This window comes from Miniopterus schreibersii, assembly GCF_964146895.1.
Source record: "Miniopterus schreibersii genome assembly, chromosome: 1".
NCBI lineage: Eukaryota > Metazoa > Chordata > Mammalia > Chiroptera > Miniopteridae > Miniopterus > Miniopterus schreibersii.
This window is the reverse complement of record NC_138101.1, coordinates 55202578-55221974: the sequence shown is the minus strand read 5'-3', so window position 1 is coordinate 55221974 and position 19397 is coordinate 55202578.

Below are 19397 nucleotides of genomic sequence, written 5' to 3'. Positions count from 1 at the left end.
TAAACCCACCCTCTGCTGTGCCCGCACAGCATGCTCTTCCTCTGTCTTAGATTTAGATGGGCCTACTTCTATCAAATGCCTCCACAGTGAGGACCACAGCTTATTCACATTTTATTCACTGTGGCGTTTACACAGAGCCCCTTTGTTGACCTGAATTTCATTGTCGACTTGAAATCCATCACTTCCTTCTGAATTTATCCTAAAGCAGTGCTTCCAAGAAGACATCATTGATTCATTACCTCTCAATTTGGGTCATTATATTTTTTGTCATTACTACACGTGGACTCAATGTTGATGGTATTCATGTTGTTGTTGATGTCATTTTAACTTTTCAAAGGGTTCTGTTGCAATGTCATGGATTATATCTTATTGTTACAGAGAATGAATCTTTGAAAGAATGGATGTATCTCCCCATAGCTTGTTTCCATCATATTATTCACAGGCACATTTTAAAAATCGGTGAGTCACGATGCGCTCTATCAAGAAAAAAGAAAAAATAACTATTGACATGGAAAGAACACTATAATATCTTAGAATCAGAGAACTAGGAAGAACTTCAAAACATTAGCTGGCTCAGTCATGGCATAATAAATGTCATTCCTGGAGCTAGCTAAATATAGTCTATTCAGACTCTCTCTCTCTTGGAAATCGGTTCCAGTGTACTACGAGCAAAACATTTTTCTTATTCCCAAAGCCTCCCATTTAGTGGTTCTCAAAGGTAGCTTCACTTTGGAATAACCTGAGAAACTTTTCAAAAAGATTACTTCAGGCTAATTTAATCAAAATCCTGGGTTTGAGGCCTGGCCAATATGTTTGACATGACCAATGTGAAGCTATAGTTCATAACCACTGTTTTCATACTCAGATGTTTAAATGAATCTGAATAACACATCTCAAAATACCCTTAAGGCATCATAAACCATGAGATACAGCTTTCCAAAAGTAACACAAGAAAGTTAATGCAAAATTAAATGACAGTGGTTTATTGATTTGCAATTTAAGAATATCAATCAATCATTTCATTGTCCAGACAATTTCTGTACCCAATGAGTCCTAATTAATAGTTTTTGCATGAGATATAAGTTTAAATACATTTTAAAAGTATGTGTTAACTATTTCCTACTATTTTAGAAAATTGCATCTTGTGATATTAGCTACAAAGCTTTTTAATGTGTAAGTTAGATGTTAAGTTTTAGAGGGAAAGAATAACAAAGTTACTGGATGCACTTTCGTATAGGCTTTTTGTGGAGGCTATCTACTATTATTCTGATTAAGGCTGCTTAGCTTTAATTCAAGCATTATCACATGGAAATGGTTGGTGAATCTGGCTCACTGCACTGAAATTCAAAACTTTTTGACATTCTAACATTTTAGGGAAAAACAGCCTTCATTCATTAAAGTTTTACATCCAATGATTAATTTTTTGAAATTAAAATGTAAGTGAGCCATGATTCATGAATTTATTCCTTCTGTGTGAAGACTGTCACTTCATTCAGGCATTAGTTATGATATGAACATCCGTAATTTGAAGAAATGGTAAATAGTCTGAGAAGCTTTAAGATGTAAAGTGCAATGATTGATTTTACAGAAAAACTGGATTTGGGAGAAATATTAATTTGGATTTTTGAGGGGCCATGCACATGCAGGCTCTTTTAATTGTATATAGTATACTTTGTAATAAACAATATAATAGAAATCCTTGTAACATATATTCTTTCACTTTCACTTAAAAAAACACACTAAAAATATTAATGTCTAAACTTTAAATATCAGCTATTCACTGAATGTTATAAAAGCAGCAAGTCAACTTACATTAGTTAATTTTAAAGAATTCTTCAATAATATTCAATAACTCAGAGATTTACTTTGTTTTAGTATAAAAATCTGTTAATTTATGAGACAGCCTACTTGAAAATTAGGGGGAAAGTTAGCTTTGAAAAGAATATAGGGGAAAAATATAATCTAATGTATTTAAAGCATTAATTTTAATTCACTATACAGCAGGTCCTTGAATAATGTTGTTTTGTGAAAGGTTGTTTCATTATAATATTGATGAGGGGAGAAAAATCAGTTCCCAGACATGGCTACTGTCTGCATCAGTTTGCATGTCCATGTCCAAGTGGGTTTTCTCCAGGTGCTCTGGTTTCCTCCCACATCCCAAGGTAGTGCACGTTACATGAATTGACACATCTTAACTGTCCCCATGTGAGTGAGTGTGAGTGTGACAGAGCTGCCAGGATAGACTCTGGTCACCCTCCACCCTGAATTTGAATAAGCAGTTTGGAAAATAATTAGGTAGCTTACTTGTTTTTATTATTCTTTCTTAAATTATGTATAGCTCACATTTATTTCAAGGTTTAATATTAGTTTTTAGGGTCTTATATAGAAGTTTGGTGATGTTTTTGTGACCAGAAATATGCCATAGCAACTAAACTCTTGTTTATATCAAGTAGCCTAAGGTAAAATTAGTTTCTTTATACGTCATTTCTTAAAGTCCCAGATCCAAAACCTATGGACAAAGTTAAGTGAGGACTTATGGTAATTGTATCATTAGTATCATAAATATGGTTAGCGGCACAAAAGATTCTAAGTACATTACAACTTGAACTTGAATCTCAAAGGAAAATTATAAGAGGACAATGACTGACCACCTGTATATGCGGGCAATAACAAATTATGGCTATAAAATTATAATGGAGGTGTTCATTTGCAAAAGTTAAAAAAATTCTGTTTGGCTAAAAAACACAAGAACACATTTTATACTTAGTAGATCAAAGAAGTTAAGAGCTCATTGGGACTTCAGGGCCTCTCTTATGCAATGACTGGTTTTCTAGAATAGAATGGGAAACTGAGTCTCAGAAGTTGTACTGATGTTTGTTGAAAGATTGGAACTTAGAAAACACATTTCTTAACTTTTAAATATGCTTCAAGGAAATCATTAAATCACATATCCATGTATAACATATTCACATCAGGTATACCCTGTTCTTTTAAAAATTTTGGGGGGCGTCAGTCTTGCACTGACTCACCACTTTCTACTCTGTCAAACTATTTTAACTGTGACAATAGTGAACATCTATTCCTTGGTAACATCCCTTCCTTCCTTCCTTCCTTCCTTCCTTCCTTCCTTCCTTCCTTCCTTCCTTCCTTCCTTCCTTCCTTCCTCCCTTCCACATTACCCTTAATTAATCCCTTCTTTCCTTTCAAAGCTTTTCCTAAATCCACAAGGCTGCCCTATTATGGCAATATCATGTTTTCTTTGAACTCAATAAGATACAAATTCTAACCAAATTCTGCAACTAGATTGATTTTTTTTAACATGAGCACTTTATCAAGCCATCTATTATTAAAATTAATGCAAGTGAAAATTTGAATTTCAAAGTTTTTTTACTGTCCATACATTAGCCATGATACTGAACTTTTAGAAGCAAACATATATATATATAAATATAAATATATGTATATACACACACACACACACACACACACACACACACACACATATATGATCTTTTTGTTCAGACCTCTTACCTCCTCTGTCTGGATATTAATGTGGAATTTTAGGGAGTAAACATCAAGCAATTGGTAAATGGAGGCCAGATCATTACTTGTAACCCAAGAGGGACACTTTTTTGAGATTGGCCCCTCACTACATTATATCCTGTCCCCACAAGATGGCAGCCATGCTTGATGTAGATTTAATCAGCTTACTTTTTAAATGTCTCAATACTTAACAGTTTACCAGAGTATTATTATCCCATAATATTCCAATGACTATATTTAAGCAAACTTGATATTTTAAGTGATTTATTTTAGGTAACTTTAGTTTCTGAAGTTTTATTTCTTCTAAAACTTTCACATAGGAATAATAACTACCTATTATCACAGTCTTATAATATCTGCTGTATTCACATCACTGATTTCATCAGTTACTTAGGAATTAGGTATTACCAGAACAATCTTTAATAATATGCCACTCAATCGTATGCTAGAGTGCAGTTCAAACACTGGGACTTTATTGTGTGCTTCAAATTTTTAGTGTAAATTTTAAAGCTTCAAAAGTGAGGTTAATTTAACTATTTGATTTTTCTCAAGTAAAAGTATTTTATATATCTTGAGTTAAGGAATTGCACTTGGCCATGGAATATTAAAATTGTCTATCAATGAGATGATTGATTCTTCTAGCATGGCATTGTCACTTAAGGCAAATGTGTAACAAGTCAAAAGCAAAAAGCAATGCATGATGCCAACTCTAATGAATTTCAGTTATCATTTAACCCTTAAAAATCAGATGTTATTAGCTTCCTGTGATTAACCAATTTAATTCTGAAATTAACTGTTTCTTTTGAAACGCATTTCTCTAGGCACATAAGTAACTCAGATACAAAGTGTGCTTATACAGCATGCTGCAGATAGTAAACTATGCATTTTAGTTTAACATATATTTTATAGCAGCAGATAGGGGGAAAGCTTAAATAGAGAAAAAATCATTTATACACACATATTTGCTTTAGAGGAGTTTTCAAAGTAGTAATAAAACTCGATAAACATTTAATTTCACTTCTTAGTGGGTAGGGTACATAATCAGTAGACTCAAATACGATAAATTCTTTATTTTTCATTGGTCCTGCAAGTTGGTTTTTAACTGATTATGATTAAATGAATGAAAAGATAAAATGGAAATTTTAAATATTGTGGAATATTTAAAATACAGCATAAGGCAAAAGCACCTTGACTCACTTCAAAATAAACAGATTACTGAGGTATCAAAGTGGTCTGTTTATGAGGTTAACTGTTTGGTGTAGAAAACATAGAAGATGTTTTAAGATGTTTTACATGAGTTCTTTGGACAGTGACAATAAAAATTATCTCAGCATCAGAAGTCCAGTATTAATCTCTGTACAACTTTAACTTGACTTATTTGAACTATGGTTTATTGGACTGAAGAGAATGCAGAGGGGGGCAGGAATAATCTAAGTTGTCAATTAAATCTGATATAATTTATCTAAAGTTTGCTAATATAAAATTAATTATATTGTCAACACTTTGTTTCATACTTTCTTTTGCACTTTGCTGCTGTATCTCATTTTTACGATTCCATCAAGATAGAATTGAACCATAAAGAATTAGACACAACAACATCTATGTTGTAAAAATAAGATACTATTTTAAAAATTTTAAATGCCTATGCCGTTGCAAATTTCTGAATTAGCATTTCCTATTTGAGTTTTACAGATTACTTTGTTCTAGAAAGAAATAGATTTAGTGGCCACATAAGATTGCAAAGTGCTAGATATTTTTTTCTTCTCTTGGAGACAAATAGTGCACATTAACATATTAAAAACATGGAGAAGTCCTGTAGGAAACAAATTATTAACCTGCATTTAACCCAGACTATCCCAAATTTATATCATCATCAGTTCCCTTTTATAATAAGCAGAACAAACATCCTTTGTTACACTGTTGCAATCCATTTTCTATTTCCCCAAAATAAAATCCCCCCCCCCCCTTTTCTTTATGGATGTTGGTATTAGCCAGATTGCAAATCATTAGGCTAATATACCTTATCTGGGGAGAGATTCCATCTGGTACTGCAATAGGAATTTCCTATATCTGTTGTGAATTTCTATGATGAAGGAAACTACATCACTCAAACATAACCATGTTTTCCTTTTGAAATGTTTTGTAGATTTCTATTTCTTCTTAGGATGGAGAAAACCAAAGGAGAACATTGCTCTGAACCTAACAATAAGAAAATACTGATGATCAATAAAAATATAACTTTCCTTGAACCCACTAGTAAGCTGAAGGTGGCGAGACAACAAAGAAAACTAAGTTCCAAAGAGTGGCAAACACCTCTAACATGAGACAAGACACAAAACTCCTTCACTTTGGCAGAGCAACAGAGGAAGAGTTGGCTGCCATAGTATCAGGGAAGAAGAAATCAGAAAAGTATTTCACGAGTTCCTAAAGGTTGAGTGTGAGTTAGCATAAGGGATTAGAATAACTGGGAACATAAGACACAAGGGGTGTCTGCACTGTCTCTGAACGCTTTTCTATGGGTCTGCACAGGGTGCTCTTGGGAAAGAATGAGAGCAGGGCAGGACATCAGAAATACCCTCTAACTGCTGCAGGCATAATGGAGGTGGAACAATTTAAAATATGGCTCATCCCCTTGGGTCCTTCTCATTAGGAAGAAAATCCTTTAAACTGCTAAGGGAGGGACAGGGTCCTCCTGTCTTATATCCAAGGCCCAGGCAAAGATCCAATGCTTGTGTAGAAACAAAGTCATTAGTTTCTGGGGAAGGGTTAGTGAATGCTTCTTCATGACACGAGGAGCCAAGAAAAGGTCACGCCTTCTGGGAGAGTGAGAGAATGATCTGCCTCTGGGGAAGGAACAAGAAAACCTTTGCAGGTCACGATCCTGTGCCTATATAAAGCAGAGTAGTGCTACTGGTAGGAGCAAGGAGGGACAAATGGTATCTCTCCTGTTTAAGACCCTGCACAAATACAAGTCAGAATATGGCTGTCATTGGGATGAGAGGGATGAAAGAATGTCCCCTTTCTCATACTCAGGTGCACAGGTGGTGTGTAAAACTGAGCCTGTACTAGAAACGCCAAAAACATACTCCCTTCCCCCATCATGAGCCTAGGTTTGAGTAACAAGCAATAGAAGGCTATGACTAGAGAGGAAAGAGTATTCAGGGAAACACTATTTGCAACAGTCGTGCAACTGATTCTGAAGGTGAGGATGAAGCAGAAAAACATAATGTGAAGTGGTATTTCACTCATTGGTATGAGGCGGTATCTTACTGTAGCTTTGATTTGCATTTTACTAATGGGTAGTGAAGTTGAACATCTTTTCATATGTCTGTTGGCCATTTGTGTGTCTTCTTGGCAGAAGTATCTATTCAGGTCCTCTGCCCATTTTTTAATTGGATTGTGTGGGGGGTTTTTGTTGAGTTATATGTGTTCTTTATATATTTTGGATATTAACCCCTTGTTGGAGGTGTCGTTTGCAAATATCTTATTCAATTGGCTGCCTTTTCGTTTTGTTCATAGTTTATTTTGCTGTGCATAATTCCTCAAAAAAGTAAGAATAGAGTTACCATATGACCAAGCAACCCTTCTTCTGAGTATCTACCTACAAATTTTGAAAACCATTTATTTGTAAAGATATATGTATCCCTATGTTAATTGCAGAAATATTCATGTTGTCCAAAACATGAAATAACCAAAGTGTCATTTGATAGGCGATTGGATAAAGTGTAGTACATATATACAATGGAATACTGCTCAGCCATAAGAAAAGATGAATTACTACCATTTGCAACAACATGGATGGATCTTGAGAATATCATACTAACCAAATAAGTCAGATGAAAAAAATCAAGAACTCATGTGGAATAAAATTGAAAGCTACAAATAAACAAGACAAACAAATAATATCTCATAGATACAGATAGTAGTAGGGTGGTTAACAGAGGTAAAGGAAGAGGGAGATAGTAAAGGGTAAAGGGGGTCAAATACATGGTAGTGGAAGGAGATTTGACTTTGAGTGGTAAACACACAATGCAATATGCAGATAATGCATTATAGAATTGTACACTTGAAATCTATATAATTTTAATGAATGTAACCCCAATAAATTTAATATAAAAATTTAAAAAGAGAGAGAGAAAACCTTCTAGCACCACAGGGCTTAACCTAAACATATGGTTCAGGCTACCCATCACTGAAAGAATTTGAAGACCGTTGCAATGAGGGTAACAATATCAACAACAAAATTTAAATCCAACTGAATTTTTCACTACCATTGTAACAGAAGAAGAGTTGTTTATTTCTAGCTATAAATTCTCTTCACCTCAGACTCTGATCTTCAATTGATGTTCAGTATTTATTTAAAGATTATATGACAAACAAAATAGTAAGAAAAAAGCCATTGTCCAGAGATAAGGTAATCAACAGAAGCAGATTGGATGATTACTCAGATGTTGAAACTATCAGTCAGGGCTTTATAATGGCTGTGACTTAATGTATTAAAGGATATAGTAGTGAAGGACAAGAACTTGTATGAACAGATAAAGAATTTTAACAGATAGATGGAAACTGTTAAAATGAGTCATCTCCACCCCCTCAAAACCCATGATATCCAAATTGAAGAATTACTATGATGTTCTAGACATACCTGAGGAAACGTGAACTTAAGAGTAGGTTGATATAAATTATGCAGAATGAAACATAATGAGAAAAAGGAATAAAAAGAAAACAAACTTAGCAGAACATCTCAGGAGCTGTGGGATAATATCAAGTGGTCTAACATTTGTTTCTGCTTTGATTTATAGAGGAAAATAAAGAGTAAGGTCAAGAAGAAATACTAGAAAAGATCATGAAGAATAATATTCCAAATATAATAAAAGACAATGAGTCAAAGATCCAAGAATCTCAGAGAATTTTAAGCAGGATATTAAAAAAGTAAAAACACAAAAAAACAAAAAGCACCTAGACATATCCTAGCTACACAAAAAGAAAAATAAAGAGCCAATTTTGAAAGCAATAAGAGAAAAACTGGAAATATCTCATACAAAGGAACAAAGATAGGATTATAGCATACTTCCCATCAAAAACTATGCAAGCCAGGAGACAATGGAGTGACATCTGTAAAGTACTAAAGCAATAAATGAATCCGTCATTAGAACACTAAATCCAGTAAAATATCTTCCAAAAATAAAGATGAAATAAACACTTTTCAGACAAACAAAAGCTGATAGAATATTTCCATAAAACTTCTATTAAAAGAAATCATAAAGGTAAATTATTAGGATAAAGATGCATGATACAAATAGAAATTAGATTTCTAGAAAGAAATAAAAAGGACTGGAAATAGAAGAATAAAGAGTAAATATAGCCTGGCCCAGGCGTGGCTCAGCGGTTGAGCATCGACCTAGGATCCAGGAGATTGGGGGTCGATTCCCGGTGAGGGCACATGTCCCAGTTGCAGGCTCGATCAATGACTCTCATCATTGATATTTCTGTCTCTCTCTCTCCCTCTCCCTTCCTCTCTCTGAAATCAATAAAGATATGTTTTTTAAAAAGTAAATATAAAATATGCATTTTTATCTTTTTAAATCTCTTTAAACACAATTGACTATTTAAAGTAAAAATAATAGCAAGGCACTATAAGTTTTATAACCAATGTAGACATAAAATCTATGATAAAAAATAGCACAAAAGATAGAAAGGAAGAAATAAAAGCATAGTGTGCAATATTTTTTAAAGTACCTTGTGATAAGTTAAATATTATAAACAAAAAAGCCATCAGTAAAACGATTTTAAAAGAGATAAAAACAAGTCAAAACTATAAATAAAATGTAATAATAAAATAATAATTATTTAAACTAAAACAAACAAACAAAACACCAGTAGAAACAAGACCAATGACCTGAAAGGACAGAGAGAAAAATAGTAAAATTAAAATTTAACCACATCATAGCTATAATAAATAAAACATAATGATTGAGTGATTTAAAAAAATGATTAAGTAAACATAAAGCATTAACCATAAAACCATGAAATTGTAAGATTGAATAAAAAAACAAGACTTAACTATATGCTATCTATTAGGAACCCACTTAAATATGTCAATATAGATAGGTTAAAATAAAAGGATCAAAAAAGATATATTACACACACACAAAAAAAGCTAAAGTGGTTCAATCAATATCAGAAAAGACAGACTTCAGAAGAATGACTAATAACTTAGAAAATAACATTAAATGATAATTAAAAATTCTTTAAGAAGATACAACAAATTTGACATGATTTCAAAATACATTAAGCAGAAACTGATAGAACTGAAAAGAAAAGCACAGAAATAGACAACACAGCTTTCTCTATAATCACTAGAAGCAGTAACTATAAATCAGTAAGGATAAAGAAGACAGAAACATCACTATCAACAAAATGACTTAACTGACATTTATAGAACATTCCACTCAAGAACCACAAAATATGTATTTGTTTCAAGTACCTCGGGAAGATTCACCAAGATAGAACCTTTTCTGGACCATAAAGCCACCTAGAACACATTTAAAATATTAAATTCATAGAAATTATGGTAGAAATCAATGCAACAATGATATTTAGAAAATAAAATATATTTGGAAATTAAACAAAATACTTCTAAAACAATCTATGAATCAAAGGAGAATCACAGAGAAATTATAAAATATTTGAATTGAATAAAAATGAAGACATGAGATATCAAAATTTGTGAGTTAAAGCTAAAGCAATGCTTAGGAAACATCTTGGAACATTAAAAAAATAGAATGGCATTAAATAAATAATTTAAGCTTCTATCTAATGGTCCTAGAAAAATCCATAACAAGCAGGGGAAAAAAAAGTTTATTAAAAGCAGAGAAGAAATCAATGAAATTTAAAACAGAAAAAACATAGAGAAAACAAATGAAACTAAAAGCTGGTTCTTTGAAAAATACCAATAAAACTGATAATTATTTAGCTATGCTGGTAGATAAGAAAATATAAAGTGCACACTTAGCAAATATTAAGAATCCAAGAGAATTACTATAGATCCAATAGACATTTAAAGGGGGGAAAAGGGGGAAAATATTGTTTTTAAAACTTTGTGAATGAATTTGATTTGAAAATACATACAATGGAAAAATACCTTAAGAGAAGCAAACTTCCAAAACTCACTCAAATATTAGGTCACCTACATAGCTCATATCTATTCCAGAAGTTGAATTAATAATTTGATCTTCTCACAAAGAAAACCTCAGGAGCAGATGATGAATTATACCAAAGATTTAAGAAATAAGGCCAATTCTTACAGATTTTCCAGGACACAGAAGAGAAGTGAACAGTTCCCCACTCATTTTATGAGGTCAGCATTACTCCAATACCAAAAGAAGCAAAAACAATATATGAGTAACTCCAGATTGGGAAGGGAAAAACAAACAAACCACACTTGTTTCTTATGAGGGGATAAAATAATCCCTAAAGTGTATATGAATACAATCTCTCCCTGTCTCTGTCTCTCTGTCTCTCTGTCTCTCTGTCTCTCTCTCTCTCACACACACACATACACACATTTATTTCATCTGTAAAACCTTGCTTTTTCTTATTCCTCCCTTTTTTATCTAATGACCTTCTTTGGTTCTACCTCAAATTTTAATAGAGCTTTAGAGTTTTTACTTTTCTCTTTTTGAAAAATAGTGTCATGATGCTATTTAAATATTTTTGAAGACATTTAAAAACTAATAAAAATATGCACTTTAAAATAAATGTTGAAGTTGAATTTTTATAAGACATAGCAAACCTATAATATTCTGATAGTGAGATCACAGCAATTATTTTCTGATGACTTAGAAATATTTTTCCTGTATTAAAGTTGTTTAAGGCAAGGATTACGGTTATTTTATTAACATAGTTAAAGCTCTATATTAATTAGAATGAATATGTACAGAAAAAGAAAAATACTAATCAAGTTCTTACAGATAAGGAATGTCGTACTAAAATATTAACCATAGAAATTCTCTTTGCTTGCAGTTTTAGGCATTAAAATTTTAATTGAATCTGCTGAGTGTTCCTAAGTACCAGCTTCAATGTTATAAAAGTGTCAATTTGTTATTGGGCACTAATACTCTGAGGTTTGAGTTAAAGCAATACAAAATATTAATTACCGAGAGTGTTATTAGCATAATAGCAATGCCATAAAATATGAAAACAAGTTTCTAATTTTTCTTAATGTGCTAGTATTGAGATAGGATAGATTCCATTTCTACACACCCAAATAAGTTAAATCCTGATGCAATTCACAAAAGTGAAAACTATTGGTTTTTCCTTCCCAGTATTTCTCATGTCACATGTGCTTACACTATGATCAAACACGAACATCATTATTTAAATCACTTATGGTTAGATAAGTATAGCAGAACAATCATATGTCTTTGTCATTTTTACAGACAAATATAAAATAAAAGCAGAGTTTATTTGTTCTATCTGTTGGTAACAGAATAGTGCCTCTACATGTATTGGGTCTTGTTCTTCTTCAGCAGCCAGAGTGAACCCTAAGCAGAATCTAAGTGGGCAGGCCTCTGCCATCTCAGGGCTGCACCCCGAGGCTGTCTTATCAGCTGGTTACTGTTACTGATATTCACTTATCTCAGGATCATTGTGTTGAGTAAAGTAATTATCTTCTACTCAGATGGAATCCAATCCCCGAAGACAAGTAATATAAATCTGAATTAGATTTTGCGTCTATGGTGGTCAGCTGAAATCAATTACCCAAAATTAAGAACCAGTAGGGTTTTTATTAAGAAAAATAAAATCTAGAGTCAGGAAGCAGACACAAATGGGTATTTAAAGATTATGGAAAAGTATCAAATACAAAATGTTCCTCTTAAGTTTTCTAAGGTTAAAACTGTGGAAAAGCTAGGGAAAGGTTTATACTGGGCATGATAGTGAAATCAGTATAAAAGTCCCCCTTTAATCCGGTCAGTTAGTTTCCTCAGTGCGCCACATTCAGAAATGCAGGGTCAGGCTCCGGTGGGCACCAGTAATCAGCGTTTCAGGAGAAAACATAACGCTGCTGTTACCTACAACGACCTGAAAGTCCCGGGCTTCATGGGAAGCACAAAAATCATGTTCATCTGAAGAGTGAATGAAGAACAATGAGCTTAACAGCACTGGTCCAGGAAAAGCAAAAATTATACTTTCATAGCGTGATGAAGCCTAGCATCGCAATGTCAACACGCATGAGCTAGGCTCCTGGATGTAAAAGTGACCTGTTGCCTCAGCCGGCAGACATCCATTTGGCCTATCTTTCAGTGTGTGAAAGAATCTGCGTCATCTATTTGACCACTGTTATAGTTGTTTTCTGAAGAAGGGCAGTGTAATACCAGTTACTCTGGCATAACCCAAAAAAGCAGAAGCCCTCATCTTAACTTTTTGACGATACCTCCCCAAAACCCATATAGTTGAGCAGTTTGGGAGAGAGATGGAAGAGTGTCAGCTTTGCATATATTGAAAATATAAGCACAATTTCTTTCCCTTCCCTATAGCCACACCTTTTCAATGTGCCTTCGCAATTCCTCCCATTAGGAGCCATAATCTATGCAAACTTTGTGACATGGCTTAATCACAGAATGCCAGAAAAGTGAGGTCGGTCCGTGTGTGCGAGTAAACTCAAGGGGCCTTGTGCTATTCCACTATTTCATTCTCTCTTCTGAGAACCTGCCTTCATTGTGTTAAGAAGCATGAACTAGGCTTCTGCAAAAGGAAAGTGACCCTGCCACCACCACTGACAAAAAAAATAAGTTGTCATTTTGATCACACCGGGCAGTTATTTTTGTGTTGGTTGTTGTTATTTTTTTTATTTGACAATCTAAGGGAAAAGAGGTCAGTGCCCCTGACTAAATAGTCAGGAATTGCATATCTTTAAAATTCTTGCAGCTCATCAGTGTGCCACGGCACACCAGTTGAAAATCGTTCTTAGCAGATGCAAATACTTTTTAACTATTGATTTATCAAGCATCTGATGTTGCTCCAGTTTCATTTCATGTAGAGGTCTGACCTCTTCAGGGGCTGAAATTTTCAAGCCCCAGTACCCGAGAAGAGGAACAAGTCTGTGTGGAGACTTAGCACAAAACCTTAGCAGAAGGGCCGACCTTTACAGGCCGACAGGTCACTTGTTACTGGGTTATGCAGAGCTGGGCTATGTTGGGATTTCAAAGGAGGCGGAGCATGGAAACCACACAGAGCAAATCATGTTCAGTGAAGCCCCGGAAATGTCATGCCTTCGGGGTAACTATCATCTACCAAAAAAAGCAACTCAGAATCATTTAAAAGAGCATTAAATAAGCCCAATAAGAATCCAAATTGGTCTCTTAGTAATTTAACTGTGTTCCAAAATAAAATTCAATATATTTTAAGGGAAGTGTGCTAATTCTGAAATCTTATAATTTATTATCCACAACATTAAACACACAGAAGTTTTTTTGACGTGTGAATAAACAGGAAAATATGAGCTACAGTTAAGACAAAAAGAAGCAGAAATACATACACACACACACACATCACCACCAAGATATTGAAACAGGAAGACCAATTTTTTAACAAAATATAAGAAGAGGATATTTCCCAGCCCATTTTATGTGACCATCATGAGTCTGATGCCAAAATCTGAGAAAGCCATTGTAAGATATTTGACATACCCCTTATGAACATAGACATAAAAACCTTCTTAGAAATTAACAATTATAAGCCAAAATATATAAATATGTTACTATTTCATGTTCAAGTGAACTTTATCCAGGAATGCTAGGTTGTTTTATAATTTTAAAATTAATATAATTCACCTCATTAAGAAAGCAATGGAGAGAAAATAAAGATTATATCAATAATTGCCAGAAAAAGCACCTGGCAAAAATTCCTCAGTTGTTCTTCATTTAAAAAAAAACAAATAAAAACACAGCATACTAGAATAAAAGGAATTTCCTCAGTCCTAGAGGGAGTATTATTTTAGGTCCCTTGGGCTGACATAACAAATCATCACAAATTGAGTGGTTTCAAACAACAAATGTATTGCCTTACAGTTCTGGAGGCTAGAGGTTGAAACCAATGTGTGACCAGGCCGTGCCCTCTCTGAAACCTCGGAGGCAATCTTCCTTGCCTCTTGTTAGTTTCTGCTGGCTTGCCGGCAATCTTTGACATGCCTCGCCTTGCAATTGCAACCCTCCAGTCTCTACCTTCATCATTACAAAGTGTTCTTCTTACCTGTGTCTGTCTTCATATGGCAATTTCTAATAAAGACATTGATCATACTGGTTAGAAACTAACCCTATTACACTATGACCTCATCTTAACTAACTGAACCTGCAATAACCTTATTTCCATATAAAGTCACAGTCTCAGGTGTTAGGAATTAGGGCTCAACAAACCTTTCACACCTTTTTTTTTTTTTTTTCAGCATTTAAAAGTCTTATAGTTTTTGTCAAAATTAACAGTGAAAAATATTGGACACTTTCCCTCTAAATCTAGGGCAAGGCAAGGGTATAAACTCTTTCTAGTAAAATTGAACATTCTAGTGGAAGCTATAAGCCAGTGTTATATGTAAGAATAAAAAATAAAAATCATAAAATTTGGAAAAGAAGAAAAAATGTCCCTCCACAAATGACATGATATTTACATAAAAAAACTAAGGAATCAAGAACAATGACAAACTAACTACATACAATGATTAAAGGAATTTAATGAGGTACCAGAAATCAAGGTCAATTTTTTAAAAATCATTTGTATTCTTACATAGTAGAAACAAACTATTAGAAAATAAATTTAAAACAATTTCATCACAACACTGTAATATATAAAATATTTAAGAATAAACTTAAAAACAATGTGTAAATCTTTATAATAACTATAAAATATGGCTGAGAAAAAATTAAAGATCTAGATGAAAGCAGAGATATACAATATTTATAATTTGAAAGATTACATATTAAATCTCCCACAATTGATCCAAAATTTGCAATTAAAATCATAAACTCAATAGCCTTTTTGATAGACACTGATAAATTTTTTCTAAAATTTATAATGAAATAGGAAAAGCCAGACAATCTAGAAAAAAGATGAAAAAGTTAGAGGACTCAAACTAGCTACTTCAAAACTGTGGGACATTTACACCATGGAATACTATGCAGCTGTAAAGAAGAAGGATCTTGCACTCTTTGGGACAGCATGGAGGGACCTGGAGAATTTTATGCTAAGCAAAATAAGCCAGGCAGAGAAAGATAAACATCACATGATCTCACTTATATGTGGAATCTAAAGAATTTAATAAATTGATGGACAGAAATGATTCAATGACATGGAAGCATAGATCAGTCTATCGAATATCAGAGGTATGGAGGGGGGCTGGTGAGTGGAGTGGGAGAGATTAACCAAAGAATTTATATGCACAACCCAAGGACACAGACAATGGTGTGGTGAGGGACTGGGGAAAGGTGTGTGGCAGGGTAGAATGGGTCAATATGGAGAAAAAGGGACATTTGTAATATTTTGAACAAAAATAATAATAATAATTACTATACAACAATAACTACAGCAATCTAGGCAGTGTAATGTTGGTGTAATGATGGACAAATAGATTCAGTGGAAAATAAGAGGGAGCCCAGATATAAACTTTCACAAAGCTCTTTGATTTTTGGCACCAGAGTACATCAAAGGAGAGTGGATAGAATGGATAGTCTTTTCAAAAAATGGTGTCTGATTATTAACACATTTAAAAAACCCAGGAAATTCTAACACTACCTAATACTTTACATAAATATTAATTTCTGGTGGAAAATAACACCAAACACAAAAGCTAATTCAAAGATCTTCTTGAATAAATCATTGTAGTGTATTTTTGTGACTGAGGGGCAGGTAATTCATTCTTAGGACATAGAAATCAACACATCAAAATAAAAGAAAGATCAGTTAAATTTTTTTCATCAATGGACAATATCAAGAAAAAGAATAGGCAAGCTACAAACTAAAACAAAAAAATACTAAAAAAACATATATGTCAAAGAAATTGGATACCGGAAAGTATAATTTCTAAGACTCACTGATAATAAGATTAAATATATTACCTTATGACCCAGCAATTCCACTTCTGATAATAGATATATCTGAAGAAACCCAAAACACTAATTTGAAAGAGTATATGCACCCTCATGTTCATTGAAATGTTATTTACAGTAACCAAGATTTGGAAGCAACCCAAACGCGCATCAGTAGACAAATGGATAAAATAATTATTTTGCAGATATACAGTGGAATATTGCTGGGCCATAAAAAATAATGAAATCTTAGTCTTTGCAACAGCATGGGTGGACCTAGAATGTATCATGCTCAGTGAAATGTCAGTCAAAGAAAGACAAATACCATATGATTTCACCTATATGTGGAATCTAAAGAATAAAATAAATAAAATTGAAACAAAGTCACAGACACAGAGAGCAGATGGGTGGTTGCCAGAGGGGTGATGAGTTGGGAAACTGGGTGAAAGAAGTAAAGGGATTAAGAAATAGACTGAAGTATTTCAGGGGGAATGGGAGTGGGGGAGGGAAGAGATTAACCAAAGATCTTATATGCGTCTATGCATAACCTGTGGACACAGACAATATGTGTGGTGAAGTCTTGGGGGGGAGGGGCGGGAGCAGGGTGTAGGGGGTCAGTGAGGGGAATAAAGGGGGCATCTGTAATACTTTCAACAATAAAGATAAATTAAAGAAAACAAAATAAATAAAAAGAAGTACAAATTGGTAGTAACAAAACAGTTACGGGATTTAAAGTAAAGCATAGGGAATATAGTCAAATAATTAATTTGTACAATTTAGTATTAAGGGATAAATTGCCTCTCCACATTAATAATGCATTACATATCTTTTATTTGCACTGTTCTTTGCTGCCTGTCCTGTAAAGTGGAATAATTTGATGGGAAAAGCAGCACTCTGGGCTTAGCTCCCATCTCTTCCTCTTACTTGCTCTATGACCCTGATAAATTATTTAACCCTTGGCTTTCAGTTCCCTCATTTACAGCATAGAAAGAATGCTCATAAACAGACCATCATTTGATAGCTGTGAAGACTGAGACAAAGAATTTTCAAAGGTCCCGATGAGTGCTCAATAAACGTTAGTTATTATCATTAATTTTATTGCATAGGCTTTCAGCTCTTTGAGGGTAAAGGTCTCCTCCTCAACTCTTGATTCTGCAGAGAACGTATCAAAGTCCTGACCACGTAACTGCAGACCATAAGTGCCTTACTGATCAACTAAAAGTATTTTTATTATCCAAATCTATAGCATGCAAAGAGTAATACACCAGATATGTCTCTCATGTGAGGTGATTTTTGAATAATAAAGATTCAGATAAAACATTTTTTGTGGAGATATTATTGAAAACAATTCAGTAAACCATGATTTCATCCAGTCTTCTACAAAGACATTATGTTGTCTGTTACACAGAAAATATGTCATTAGATTTTACTTATGTTTAGGAAAACATGATTTACATAAGGAAGTATATTTTTTAAAAAGGCGAACTGATTGACTCAGACATCAGTCTGGTAATTCCAGAGGGAAGTGGGGTGGGGCAGGTAGAGGAGGATCAGGGTCAGATGGTGACTAGACTATGGGTGGGGAACACGAAATACAATATACAGGTGATGTGTTATAGGATTGTACCCCGAAACCTACTTAATTAACTGATGTAACTCCAAAACATTCAAAAAAGATACCAAAAATGTATAATAAAAAATAAAATAAGGTGAAACAACTTTAGCCACAAACTTTTCCTTGAATTAAAAAAATATATTTGCTATGGCTAATATATTAAATTTTTCTGCCTACTAACTTGTCTTTTGCTGCCTTCATTTTATCTAATTTTGAAAAAAAAATACCTTTATTAACCCTGCTGAAACTTCTATGTTTCTTTCTTTTTCACTGCCAAGAATCCACATGTATGACACCTATTGCTTCACTATTCTCTCACTACTTAATCCTTATAGCCTAACTTTTGTCTCCCAGAAACTACCAAAAATGCATTTTGAATGGTGTCTTGGCTTTTCTTTGTCATTTTTTATCTTAAGTTTCAAGCCACAAGAACTTTATAGTACATAATATTTGGATTAACTTTTGTAGCAGTGTTTCTTTGACTTCACATGCCCCTGAATAACTTGGAAATTTAATTTAAAATTATGATTTATGAAACCTTAACCCCAGAGATTCTAATTCAGTTGTACTGTGGTGGAGGCAGAAGTCTAAAATTTTCACAAAAATCCAAAATACTTTTGAAGCATTGAGTTCTGCTCTTTGAAAAGACACCACCTTAAGAAAATTGAATAAAGCAGAGGGAAAAATGAGAGCTTTTCTATCTTAAAATTTTCTCTCCTCTTAGCTTCTTTGATGCTGTTATTTTTGTTCCCTTTTATTTCCAGTGTCCTCCTACTACTATGTGGTTGTAGAGAACTAGACTGAAATATCCTCATTTTAACTTTTTGAGTATTTTTCACATCCACAGATTGAACTATAATATTTATGCAGAGTTTTCCAAAATCTGTATCTCCTGCTTATTTCTCCCTAACTCATCCATTTTTTTAAGTGTCCACTGGGTGCTTACAACAAGTTAATTAAATCTGTTTATTTTTGAAAATGGTACTAGATTTTATTTTCTCTTTTTCTCTCCTTAATCTCTCATTTTTGGTTACCAAATGCAGTTCATGTTCTTATCAAAATATCACTGACCAGCTTTAAATGGGTTTTATTTGCTCCAGGACAGGAGAGACTGAGGAAAGGCAGAGTTCTGAGATAATAGAGTTTAGGGACATGGTCAA